This window comes from Sus scrofa, chromosome 11, assembly GCF_000003025.6.
Source record: "Sus scrofa isolate TJ Tabasco breed Duroc chromosome 11, Sscrofa11.1, whole genome shotgun sequence".
In the NCBI taxonomy this organism is placed as follows: Eukaryota; Metazoa; Chordata; class Mammalia; order Artiodactyla; family Suidae; genus Sus; species Sus scrofa.
In genome coordinates, this window is record NC_010453.5 from 50,271,525 (window position 1) to 50,284,379 (window position 12,855).

The 12,855-nt window shown below is 38.4% G+C and overlaps 1 long non-coding RNA gene across 2 annotated transcripts in view; it reads left to right on the forward strand.

Moving 5' to 3' along the window:
- LOC110255833 overlaps window positions 1–12,855 on the forward strand; it is a 168,394-nt gene that overhangs the window by 56,709 nt on the left and 98,830 nt on the right. For both annotated transcript variants that reach the window (XR_002336703.1, XR_002336704.1), the window contains exon 3: window positions 11,122–11,201. This is a non-coding gene — a long non-coding RNA (uncharacterized LOC110255833). The remainder of the gene's footprint in view (window positions 1–11,121; window positions 11,202–12,855) is intronic.

The window sequence follows — 12,855 nt, forward strand, 5'->3', positions numbered from 1 at the left end:
TATTTCTGTGCTTCACTGTCTCATAAAAACCAAACTTCTCAATGATCTCAGGTTAATTACATCAAGTCGAAAGTCCTCATTCTACTTTAAAAGTTATAAAAGCCATTTTAAACACTGATCCAGTTAACCAAAAATATTCATCAAGAGTACTTTGTTGAAAACACAGTCCTAATAAGCATTGTGAGATATATAAAGCAGTATGAAAGTTGGTCCTTTATCCTCAAAGAGCTTATATTCAGGGTAGTGAGACCAATCAAGAAATGTGAAAAGCTCAATAGCAATAGAGGAGACTTACAAATGGTCCATGACTAGTTGTTGGATTAGCCTTGCACAGAGTCGGCTATTAGTGTTTGTCAGGGAGAAGAAGGAGGGACGATCAGGAAGGAAAGGTGGAGAAGTACTGATGAAGAAGGGAAAGGATGGGAGTACCGTGCAGATTCCCATCCTTCAGAATGGGGTGGTCAGGCTCCATGGGAGAGGCAGGGCTTGAGCATTTTCTTGATGGACGGGTAGGGTTTGTATTGATGGAAAGGGTGGGGCAGGATATTTTGGGCGACTGGAGTAGCAGAGATGTACGAATAGGCACATCTCTAAGGAGTGTGTGTAGTCTAGCTTGCTTGAGACGGAGAATTTGTGTGTTACTGAATATTGTGAGATGAGGCAGGTAAGGATAATTGCCACCAAGGTATGCAGATCCCTATTAAGGAAATTGTATTTCTCTCATAGACAGAAAGACATCCTTAATGTTTGTAGAATATTAAAATATATGTCAGTGAGGTGTAGATAATACCTAAAAGAGATATAGGCAGAGAGAGCTATAAACTGGAAGGATCTTTAAGGCCCACACCCAGGCACTTGTGTGCATGCTATTTTGTCTAAGGCAAGCTTTCTGCAATGTCTGCAGATGCAGTGTCGCCAAATTTTGTGTAAATCCGCTATTTGCTTAATCAAAAGATGATATCTTTTGCCAGTGTTTGTGCTATTCTGTTCTATTATTTGATTTCCATTCACTTTAATTTGAAACAAATGAAGCACCACAGATGGAGCATGTTGAATATTACTTTTGCTCGAGAAATAGAGACAGATGAGTTATATCAAATAGAGTGAAAGAGCTTAGGGTCTTTGCCCCAGTTCTGCTCCCCACAGTAAGCTCTTTACCTCTCTCTTTGTGTTCAGGGTAATGATTGCCTGCGTAACTCTAAATGATAGACATCTACCCCTATTTCTTTTCTTTTTTTTTTTGTCTTTTTGCCATTTCTTTGGGCCACTCCCGCGGCATATGGAGGTTCCCAGGCTAGGGGTTGAATCGGAGCTGTAGCTGCCAGCCTACGCCAGAGCCACAGCAACGCAGGATCCGAGCCGCGTCTGTGACCTACGCCACAGCTCACGGCAACGCCAGATCGTTAACCCACTGAGCAAGGGCAGGGATCCAACCTGCAACCTCATGGTTCCTAGTCAGATTCGTTAACCACTGCGCCACGACGGGAACTCCTCTACCCCTATTTCTTAACTCATAAAACTTCACAATTATCTTTTCACTTTTTAACATGATATAAGACTTATACTGCTCTCTTTTACTTGATTTGCTGGTTTCGTATCATTATTTTAATCCTTTTAAACACTTTGGGTAACTTCTCATGCTAATTTTAACTTCTCTTCACTTTTAAGAATCAACTTCAGACAATACTTCTGGACTCTCTGTGAGATAAAGCTATGCATGCTCTGGCCCTTCTCCACAAATTCTCTTCCTTCTAAGAGTTCAAGTTGCAGCTAAAGTTTTGCTTTGATCTTGTTGAGGCTGTTAATATTTACAGCCTCTCCAGTCACCCCAACCAAGTCTCATCTTTTCCCCACACTTTGGTTCAGTTTCTTTAGGTAATAGCCTTGCAGCGCTCTGCCTGGAGGGAATGCCCACTGTCTGGGCTTTGAGCTGGGTGAGGGGCAGGGATGGGCACATGGACAGGTGCAGTGGGTCCTTAAAATATCTTTACTGATTCCCCTTTCAACTCCATTCCCCTTTCCTATACTTGGTCACTGGCTGCTACTTTTTTTCTCTCTCTCTCTCTCTTCGTAGGGCCGCATCTGCAGCACATGGAAGTTCCCAGGCTAGGGGTCAAGTCGGAGTTACAGCTGCAAGCCTATGCCACAGCCACAGCAATGCCAGATCTGAGCCACATCTTCGACCTACACTGCAGCTTGAGGCAATGCCTGGCTCCTTAACCCAGTAAGTGAGACCAGGGATCCAACTCGTATCCTAGTTGAGTTCTTAACCAGCTGAGCCACAACTGGAACTCCTGTCACTGGCTACTTCTGAACTCAGAGTGTCTGGGCGGTTCCACTAGGCAGATATTCTTCCCTCCCTGGTAATATGTGTTAGGCTGACTTTACCCCTTGTTTCATTTCAAGACTCATTTCCATTCTTTCTGGCTTTCATACATTTTTTGGACATGTTTTTTGTTGACCACATGTTTCCCAGGCATCATCTTGTTCTCTCAGATGCTATGGGTATATTCGTTTTGTACTTCATCCTTCCTCACCTCAGCCCAGTGCCACTGGTGTTTGGAAAAAGATGGGAAGCAAACAGGGATGTCAAACTTAGTGTCTTCTAATTCTCACAGACATCACATGGTCTAGATGCTCTAATTAAAGAATCCCTGGGTTCCAAGAGGAATATCAACAGGAAGGGCAAAATTTAGAGGGTGTGCTTGAGGAGTCACGTGGTAGGAAGGCTATGAACATATGGTGTCCATGGATCATATTTCTCAACCTCATGAAGAGAAGTAGGCCAAGCTGATTTTTGATCAGGGAAATATGCTGTAGTATTTACCAGATCCCTTATTCCTGTCCTTTCAACTTCATCTGGCTCAGTGTTTTGCTCCATCAGTGCTTCTGCTATTAGGTTTCCTGACTCAATGTCTTGAATGTTTTCTTTCACATCTCTCTCCTTGATATCTCCACAAAAGAATTTAACCAGATTTTTTGTTTTTATCACTATCATCATCATTGTTATTATTACCTAAAAGGATGTTACCGATTCCTATTTCTAACTTCTTAAAATCCCCTTGGATTTTTAATCTGCAATTCCCAGGGTTTGGCAGTTTAGTACCATCTGCAAATTAGTTAATGTGCAGTTTAGCCTTTCTTTGAAATCAGTAATTAAGATGTAAAGTAAGACTGAGCCCAGTACTAATTCCCTGGGCTTCCCACTGGGACCCCTCCTGAGCTCAATAACTCTTTTACCACCACCTCTGGTTTATCATCTTACAGCCAAGTCTCAAGCCATTTCACTAGGTATATAATTAAGTTGATTTATGAGGGCCACCAGATTAATTTTATTTTGTTAAATGTTGTCTGATACATATGTTTATTTTGCTTAGCTTCATATTTACTTATGTTGAAATATCATAGCCAAAGAAGGGAAGAATATTTTTGGCCAGGCTGACCCTGGTATTTTCTGATAGACCATCATTTAGTCTGGAGATATACACAGATAGTCTCTTAATATTATTTCTATCATCAACTGCAGCCAAAGTTCAACCTCTAGAATAATATTGCAATTTGATGATCTATTTTTGCCTATCTTAATTATCTTTTATATTTTTCCAGCTTTCTAGCATCTTTCCACTTCTTTAAGATAAAGACAACAAAAAGTCTCTTTATTTTGGTAAATTTATTCACTTATTCCCTGATCAACCATAGAAGAATCTTTTGTTTTCGGGTGTTCAGCATTTTCTATTAGCTGCCAATTATCTATGTCTCAGACTGACATTCAAATAATTAAATATTCAGGTGCACTGATCTTGCCACCAAGGGTTTTATGAGCATTTGAGAAATTTGTTTAAGTTTAATTGGGAAATTAAGCCATGGGGCAACGTTACTGCAAAGCTATACTGCTGTGTTCTGAGTAACTAGACTAATCTAGGTCAGAAAAGCACAATAGGACACACAATCGCCCAAAGAACTCAAAATTGTGCTTTTAATGCCCATCAAATTCTGAGATACTTTAATCTTCCCATTCTGGGACTCTTTCTTCTTTGGGTGTGCGGACTAGGCTCTGGTTTATAACCTAAATCTTCTTAATGATTTGTAGCCCCTGCCTCTTTCTTTTGGCTCTTCTTTCTCCCTCCAGAACTTACTCAAGGGTTTTATTACTTGTGTGTTTGCAAAACGTATTGCTTTTTTGTCTGCAGTATCAGATAACACTCCTAGCGCTCTGAGTTAGATGCTGGTTTATCTGTTTCTGGGAAACACATCTAGATAGGCAGTAAACATTTTTATTTCACTATAAATCCTTGAGAGTTTATGATGTATACATGACTGTGGAATTATGGATTTTTTTTTTCCCGGCTGATTCTTAGATGCCTCCTGCCTGAGAAGACCAAATGAATGGCACCTTCTTACTTCATGTTTTCCTTAAGACCTGCTTAACATAATTGAAAATTATCAAAAGCTAAAGGGGCGGGGGGGAGGAACAAAGAGAAAGAAGGAAAGAAGAAAGGGGAAAAAAGCCTGAGAGTATGTGAACTTATTTTCTAATCTTGAACTCGCACTTTCCCAGCTGTTTCTGCCGTCTTTACAGTCGCTAGGCTTTTTTTTTTTTTTTTTTTTTTTTTTAACAAACCTTTTGAATTCTCCTTGGGTAAAAATTATTATAGCTACACATTTCCTCCTTTGCTGTCTTCTTAGAAGTAGAGTGATTAATTGAAGACATGTAAATTGCTTTAAGAGACAATTTTAGACATTTAAGATATCTGAAATCATAAACTTCATGAGATGGATCCAGAGTATGAGATTCACTTTTTTTAATGAAAGCTCTTCTTAATTAGGAATTTGAGTAATATTGAAGAGTATTTTGTCAATATTGTTCCAAGTTCTTTGTGCTTTAGGTAGCTACCTATTTCCGTCAGATTTAATGAGCTTCTGTAATCTTGATTTTAGCTTGCTATTAGTTTGTTATTATTGTAGTCTTCTTTTTGACCAGATGCTGTTTTCTTCATCTCTCTGCTGTGTTACATTGTAGTGACTTACAGCAAAGCTCCACTAGAGTAAAATATACAATTCAGAATAATTAACGTGCTTCTTTGTTTCTTCATGCATTTTATGAAAACACAGCATACACCTACATAGATAAATTATCTTGAATATTATTTTAATCATAATAGGCTCATTTTTATTACTTTCTCTTTCCTCGTGGTTAAAAAAAAATTATCTTACAATAGCTTATTTTTTGGATGATGTGGTAGAGTAGCTTAGCAACCGGGGATAAGAGTGTTCCTAATAGCTAGTATTTATTCACCTGATGAACAGTCACTATTTTCTACCTCTAGCTGTATCAAATGGTTTCAGGAAGAGAGTTATGACAGTGAAGACTTTTGGCTCAGGATGCCAAATTAAACTATTATGTTAGATGCAGTCTAGATGAATTTCACATGAAGATGACATGCTTTTGAACCTATGAGGCAACCCAGAAATCAGCTACTTGACCCTTTAAGCTAAGAGATAAGATAACTAAAGTTCAGGAAGTAAATTTCTTCACCCAAGGGAATACAGAGTACTTGTAGCAGCTACACAACTAGAAGAAACTAGAACTAGAGCCGGTCAGAATGTTCTCTTCTCCGCTGTAAAGATGACTGCTTCCTATGAGTATGATAGAAGCACTGAAGGAAATACATGCTTGTCCTCTAAGAGGAAATACCTACGGGTCTCAGCCAGCCCTCAAGGAGAAACCTCAAGAAATACAACACAAATGCATAAATAAATCCTTATGCTACTTGTGAATTAACAAAGTAATAAGGAAGGTTGATAATTACTGAACATCTTTGGCTATAGCTTAGAGGGAAATTATACAAGCTACAGAAGTAAATATTTTGGATTAATCTGTTTGATATTAAAAACAGCTCTAAAGATTCCACAGTTTTAACAGGCAAAACAACTTAAAACATGAAAAGTGACATTAAATATGTTTATTCGTTGCATTATACAAGACATTTTTTTTCCTAAAAATTCTTCAAATCTGGAAATTGTGTTTTAATTAAGAACGTGTCCTTCCATTAAACATGTGTAATTAATCATGAAGGAGCTCAAGCAGCACGGACACCATTAGATGGCAGTATGACACAAAAGTATTATTTCCATTCGAAGTTACAGTACAATCCATAAACTCATCTACATTGTATTGATAGTAAGTTTTTGAATTAAAAGAAATGAAATGCAAATTGGAGATTCTCATACAAGAGAATGAGACAGAACTCAGAGAGGAGTGAAAAGAAAGCTGGGGGAGAACACAGGAACACAAAAGCTGATGACAAGGAAAAGATATATTCCAGGAAGGCAAACGGGACCTCTGTCTACCATGCTGGCACCATGACTATGTGATGCAAATGTTGAAAAGTTTTGTAAATTTTTTTGGACAAAATTATTATATTGAAAAATAAAGAAAAGCCATTTAATCCCTCTGTGACATTCATATTTCATCTATCATTAAAATTTTGAGTTCCTAAGAGTTGAGTATTTCCCTAAGTATCACTTGTATAATAATAATTGAGCACATGAGAGACATCTTTTTAAAAGAAGAGATTTAAGTTTAACAAGCTTGTTTTAAAAAGTAATCCAAGGAGTTTCCGTTGTGTCAAGGCAGAAATGAATCTGACGAGGAACAATGAGGTTGTGGGTTCGATCCCTGGCCTCGCTCAATGGGTTAAGGATCTGGCCTTGCTGTGAGCTGTGATGTAGGCCAGCAGCTACAGCTCCAATTCAGCCCCTAGGCTGGGAACCTCCATATGCCATGGGTGCAGCCTAAAAGACAAAAAAGACAAAAAAAAAAAAATCCAATTCCTTTGGGGAGATAGGGGTCTACACAAAATTGGGAGATGGTATATGGGAATGCAGTTTACTCTACAAGTTTGATATCCGTTGTAGATGGCCTGCCGTAAGTATTAGCAGGAAAAAAAGTTGAAAGAGTAACTCCAAACATTTTTTTGTTTGTTTGTTTGTTTTTTTTTGTCTTTTTCTAGGGCTGCACCCGTGGCATATGGAGGTTTCCAGGCTAGGGGTCCAATCAGAGCTGTAGCCGCCGGCCTATGCCAGAGCCACAGCAACACCAGATCGGAGCCGTGTCTGCCACCTACACCACAGCTCACGGCAATGCTGGATCCTTAACCCACTGAGCAAGGCCAGGGATTGAACCCGAAACCTCATGGTTCCTAGTTGGATTCGTTAACCACTGAGCTATGATGGGAACTCCTCCAAACATTTTTACATCCCTAAATTGTTTTCAGTAAGGTGCAGAAGACCCCATGTCTAGATAGTATCTTTGCTGATGTAGTGACACTATATGTCGAGGTAAGGATGTAGCAGGTAGCAAGGCTGGGAGGCTCTACCCTTGTTTTACCTGAGCGATGGAGGGTGTTAGTTTTGAAAGGCACAGAGTGACCTACTCCATTTTAACACTCTTCACTCCTCTGCTCCTTTCTTTGTATGGCCAGCTCCTGATATAATGAGAGAAAAGTAGCCTGTGGGGACCAGCTCAGTTCCGTGACATGTGTTGATAAAGCAAGATCCTCATTAATACCAGGGACTTTTTGGAGCCCTAGTGGTACCCTCTTATAAACACAGTTTGTCCAATACTCAGATCTGCTGTAGTATATACTTTACTGCCAGGTACTCCTTTCTCTAGTTCAGTCCTCACAGTCATGGCTAATCTGGTTAGTATGTTAGCCCACACCCATCGATGTTGTTAAATTGAGAGTGCTATCATTTGTGTCTATAGACACTTTTGAGGCTAAAAATTTTTTTTACCCTTCCAGAAAAAAACACAGTTAAGGAGCTGCCCCCTATTCAGGGGGTCCGATTCTTTCATGCTCCAGGGCATATTGCTATCACCAGCTGTGGTCAGGAAAAAAAAAAAAAAAATCCCCATCTCTGTGATGTCATATAGTACAATTAGGCACATAATGTAGATTTTATGCTTTTCCCTGAAACATCTGGCATGTACTACTTTCTAAAACCAAACCTCCCAGAGCCAGGCCTCCTGTAGCATTTTAATATCAATGTGGCTTTTCACTTATTAGTTATCTAATGTTTGTGCCAGTTTTTGGAAAAAAAAAAAAAAAAAGGCACCTCCCAAATATCACCTCTTGAATGAGTGTAAATTCAAAATGCCTGCCAGGAGGTTGTGTGTTTGGGGGAGAAACTAATATCTGCCTTCATCTAAATACCAAATGAATTTTGGATTGTCATTCGAGCCCAGCATTAGCATTGGCCCTTGGGAAAATCATTGTTTATGTATTCTTTTCAGATACTCAGAATTAAGAATCAATCTATTTAAACCTTGATGGTAATATTAAATTTGTATCACTGACATATTATGGAAATATGTATAGCGTTATTACATTTGTCCATTGAGAAAAAGTTGGCCATGAACAGTTTTAAACAAATTATCTCCAAGTTCTCATGAAAAAAAGGGTTGAGTCACTTGGGGAAAAGATAAAACATTATCCTAAAATCCTTGTGACCAGAAAACTTTCTCACTGAGATCCATGAATTCTTCAGGGCAGGATAAAGGGTATGAAAGTAAGTGTTTTAGCGAAGTGTACTTTACCTATCATTCCATCTCTATAGGATACCAGCCTCTCATAAAATCCACATGGGGACAAACAAAAGATGGAAAGAAAAACAGATGACACAGAAGTAAAACTAAGAATAAAAGGAGAGGAGGAAAGTATGTAATTCATATAGTCAGAGGTTTTAACAATATAGTAAAATGTTGAGGAAACATTTACAAATGTGCATATAAAATAGCTTGTATTCATTTATGAAGACAAGTAGTTGCCATTTACTCCTTTCCACTCATCCTTTTGAAATTTTAAGAAGAAAATGATGACACTGTTTGACCTAAATATAAGATGAATTAACTGTAAAAAGTTAAAAATTAAAACAAAAAATGTTATACATTGCATAGACAAATGTCCACGTGGCCCAGAAAATTGCTTTAAGATGTATTATTCATAAGTTTAATGAAGAGATTAGTAAATTTAATTAAAGATATATTTATTTTAACCTTAGAATATTGGGTTGATTCCAAACAGTAGACTCAAAGCCTTAGTGCTGTTTTGGTAGAGGTATTGCAAAGGCCTTAGGAAATTGTCCTTGAACTCTCAGGACCTTGGTTTTCTCATTTTTAAAAGTTGGTTACAATGAGATGGTTTTTAAGGTAGTCCCTAGCTCTAAAACATTGAGTTCAAGGATTTAAATGTCCTTAAGATTTAATGCCTATAATTGTGTGGTGAACAACTTGCTTTATGAGAATATTAAGTCTCTTATTGATAAATTTTGGTTTTTTCACACCCTAGTGGTTCTTAATAAATGTCAAAAAGCAATGGTCACAAAACCATAATATGAAACATGTTAGAAACAGATGGCAGCGCTGGTATGTCTAAGGAGAAGGACAGATGGAGCAGGACTTAGATTCTGACCTTGGAAGCTTGGAAGGGGTTGAATGACATGACTTATTTTTTCCTCTAATTTAAGAAGTAATTTGGTGTAAGAACAAAGAATACCATTTCAACTGTATGAGACAGAAAAAGAATTGAGTTCCAGCAATATGGCAGAGTGACCTAATATGAACCACTTCCCCTTAACGAAAATTCATGAACTGCTATATAAAATATAACAGTATTATTTTGTGTTGTTTTAGTAAAAATACAAAAATGAGGTAGAAAAAAAGACAAGAAAATTTCTAGTTGCAGAATGAAGGAGAGGTTTAACTTAGGCAAGTGTAAGGGTAAGCATATGAATTAAGTCTTGGGATACTGACAATCGAATAAAGATCCATGAAATCAAATACAGAGGCATGGAAGATAAAGCCAAAAGCCTGGAAAGGCTACCCCTTTCTTAAAGAACAGCCTGGGAAAAGTCAAGAATACTTACATCCTGGATGAATAAATAAATCTCCCATGAGAAATAAAAACCTCAAGTAGAGGGTCCAAACTTACGCAGCCGTGTTGTGTATGATTCCCAAGTAGAGAAATTAATGGACTATCTAGTCCTAGACTAACAAAATCTCTAGGGCATTCTGTGAAAGCAAACGTGGGGACTCTGCCATAATGCAGAGCGTACAGGACCTCCACAGGAAGAACAGGCTGTAAACAACGACAGCAGCAATAAGATGATACCAACTAAAATGAGCTCACGATAAAAATTATAAACAACATAAGGAAATGATTGATAACCACAAGGGAAAGTCAGAAGAAACGACAGAGAACCACCTCAATAAAAAACAGTCAAAAGTTTAGTACAAAGTATGTATGTCAGCATTACTTAAATCAGGAGAGTGGTGAACATGATTATTATTTTTCAATTTGTACTTTATAGAATGTTCCACCAGGAACTTGTATTTATTTTATAAAAAGGAAAATTATTGTGAAATTTTCTATTTTGCAGCATTCAGCATACTGGTTCTTGGGGAAATCTTTCAAGTTGTTCTCAGGTCAATGGTAACACAAATGAAAAATTTTGTCTTGAATTCTGTTTGTTTATTTAAAAGCTGTGCCATCCTAGTATTTTGGTTTGTCATGGAAATTTATTTTTATTCTTGAATAAAGCTTCCATTGCTTGCTTTTTCAATCAGTATTCTGGAAATACTTCATTAGTCATGGAAATAATTATTTTTCTCAACTTAATAGTACATCCCAGAGATCTCTATACCTGTTCTCTAAAGGGTATGACAGTCTCAATTGTGAGATAACAGTTTTACTAGTACATTGTCTTAATTTGATGATTAAAATATGGCAATTCACTAATACCAGAGTTTCCAGACCTAAGGTAGATAAACTATGTTAGAAAGCAAAGAGGTTGTTTGCTTTTACCTTTCTCAAAAAGGTGTAGAGTTAGAGGTAATCCTATATCTTTCCCGTGTGTCTGCAGAAGAACAAATAACCTTTCTTTTTCTTGAAAAAATGTCAGCATGGAGCCCAGAGGGGAGCACACTCAGCTCTCAGAGAACGGAGGGGGCAGGGCTAACAAGGGGGTTGCCTTCAAAGAAGGTTGAAACCCAGGAGGATTTTCATCACAGGTTTTTGGCTTTGGAAGGTCTTTGAAGATTTGGGGATTTTCACTTAACAGGTGGTCTCTGCGCCTGCTGCACTCTGCTGATCTGAAGCCACACCGCCCAGCGTGACTCCTACCTGCTTGGTTTTCTGGAGGTAAGGCCCCAGGAAGCTCTCCTTTTTTTTTAATCCAACGATTATTTTCTTAGGGGAGGGTTACGGTTTCCCTCCCCCCACTTCCCCACCCACTACCAACTGGCGCCCCACTTATTTTGCACAGCAAGCTGTCCCTCAAATGTATCAGATCAGGAAAACCCACAAGAAAAAATGGTAGGATGGCAAGTGCCCACTAGATGGCAGAATTGATTAAGCAGATAGCACATTAAGGCAGTGCTCGCGGATCTCGGAACAAAAACAAGATGGGAAGAGAGTATTTGAATTGCTGGTGCCTCTGCATTTCCCAGTATTGCTTCCATCCTGCCCACGGATGCTGAGCTAATCATGGCCACACCGCTTTTGCCTTCCCAAAAGGAAGTGGCACTTTAGGGAGGGACAGGATCGTGTCTGCCCGTTAGTGGTGGTAAAAGCTGTGATGCTGTCCCTGGAGGTAAGAGGCCCCCCCAAGGCTCTCATTTGGGAAGAGGTGACTTCCAAGACCAAGCGTGTCCACCCATCCAAGAAGCCAAACACCTATTGCTGAAGTTTCCAAGCAGGATATTGGCAACATCTCTTATTTTGAGAGAATACAGAGTCTATACCCTCTAAATTCTCTGTTACAAATTGTCCCAAACAAGCAACAGACATAGGATAGATTATCTATTCAGTTGTCAGCTCAGGTTTACATGGGCATATTATGCCTTGCACTGCCAGCATCTATTAGCTTGACAGCATACCTCAAGATTGAAACAAACATGGAAAAATATGTCATAAATCAGCATTCAGAATGCATGCTAAATTTTGTTCAATTCTAATTTGGCCTCATCGTATGTCCACCCATGTATATTGGCTTGCAACATGTAGCCAATTCTATTTAGCAGCAGTTTTATGCTCTTTAGAAGACACACAGAGTGCTTAAGGGCCTGGCATTTAGACCCACTCCCATCTCTTACTCTCTGCTTTTACCAAGAGGTTTTGAGTCAATAGCACTGGGGTTCCAACTGACGAAACCCTTATGAAATGTTCCTGAATACTTAGTATTAGGAATGGGCCTGTATTACCTCATTTAATCATTTTGGCAAATCTATCAGCTCCAATTTTGGGGATTTGGGGATGAAGATACCAAAGCATAGAGCAGTTAGGAAACTCAGAAAGATCATATAAAAGGGATTTCCTTTTGCAAGGTGTACATTTTATTTTTTTCTTAGTTGAATTGGGACATGATAAACATTACACCTCTATTTAATTGTTGAATATAGGGCCAATTTTATATTTTCTCTTACTTGTAAATAAACAGTCAGCAAACCTTATGCATGCTCTGAATAATGGCTGGTGTATACTGTGGGTTCTCAATTACATAATTCATTAGGATCTAGAACATAGCACTTATATTTCCTAGACAAATGTGGAATGATGGGTTAGACTGTGTATGTACAAAGCTCAGGGAGGAAAATGGAACTTGGACATGAGTGGTTATGGGAACCCTGCCTAACAAGAGTCGGTTGTCTTTTACCTTGGCAATTTTGGAAATTGTTGATGTTATAATTTCTGTGTATGTTGATGGGATATGTTATTGAGTGATAATCTTATTTTAGATTTTATTTTTCTTCTGTAATAATCCAAGAGCTGAAGAGGAACCAAGAACTGCCATTCT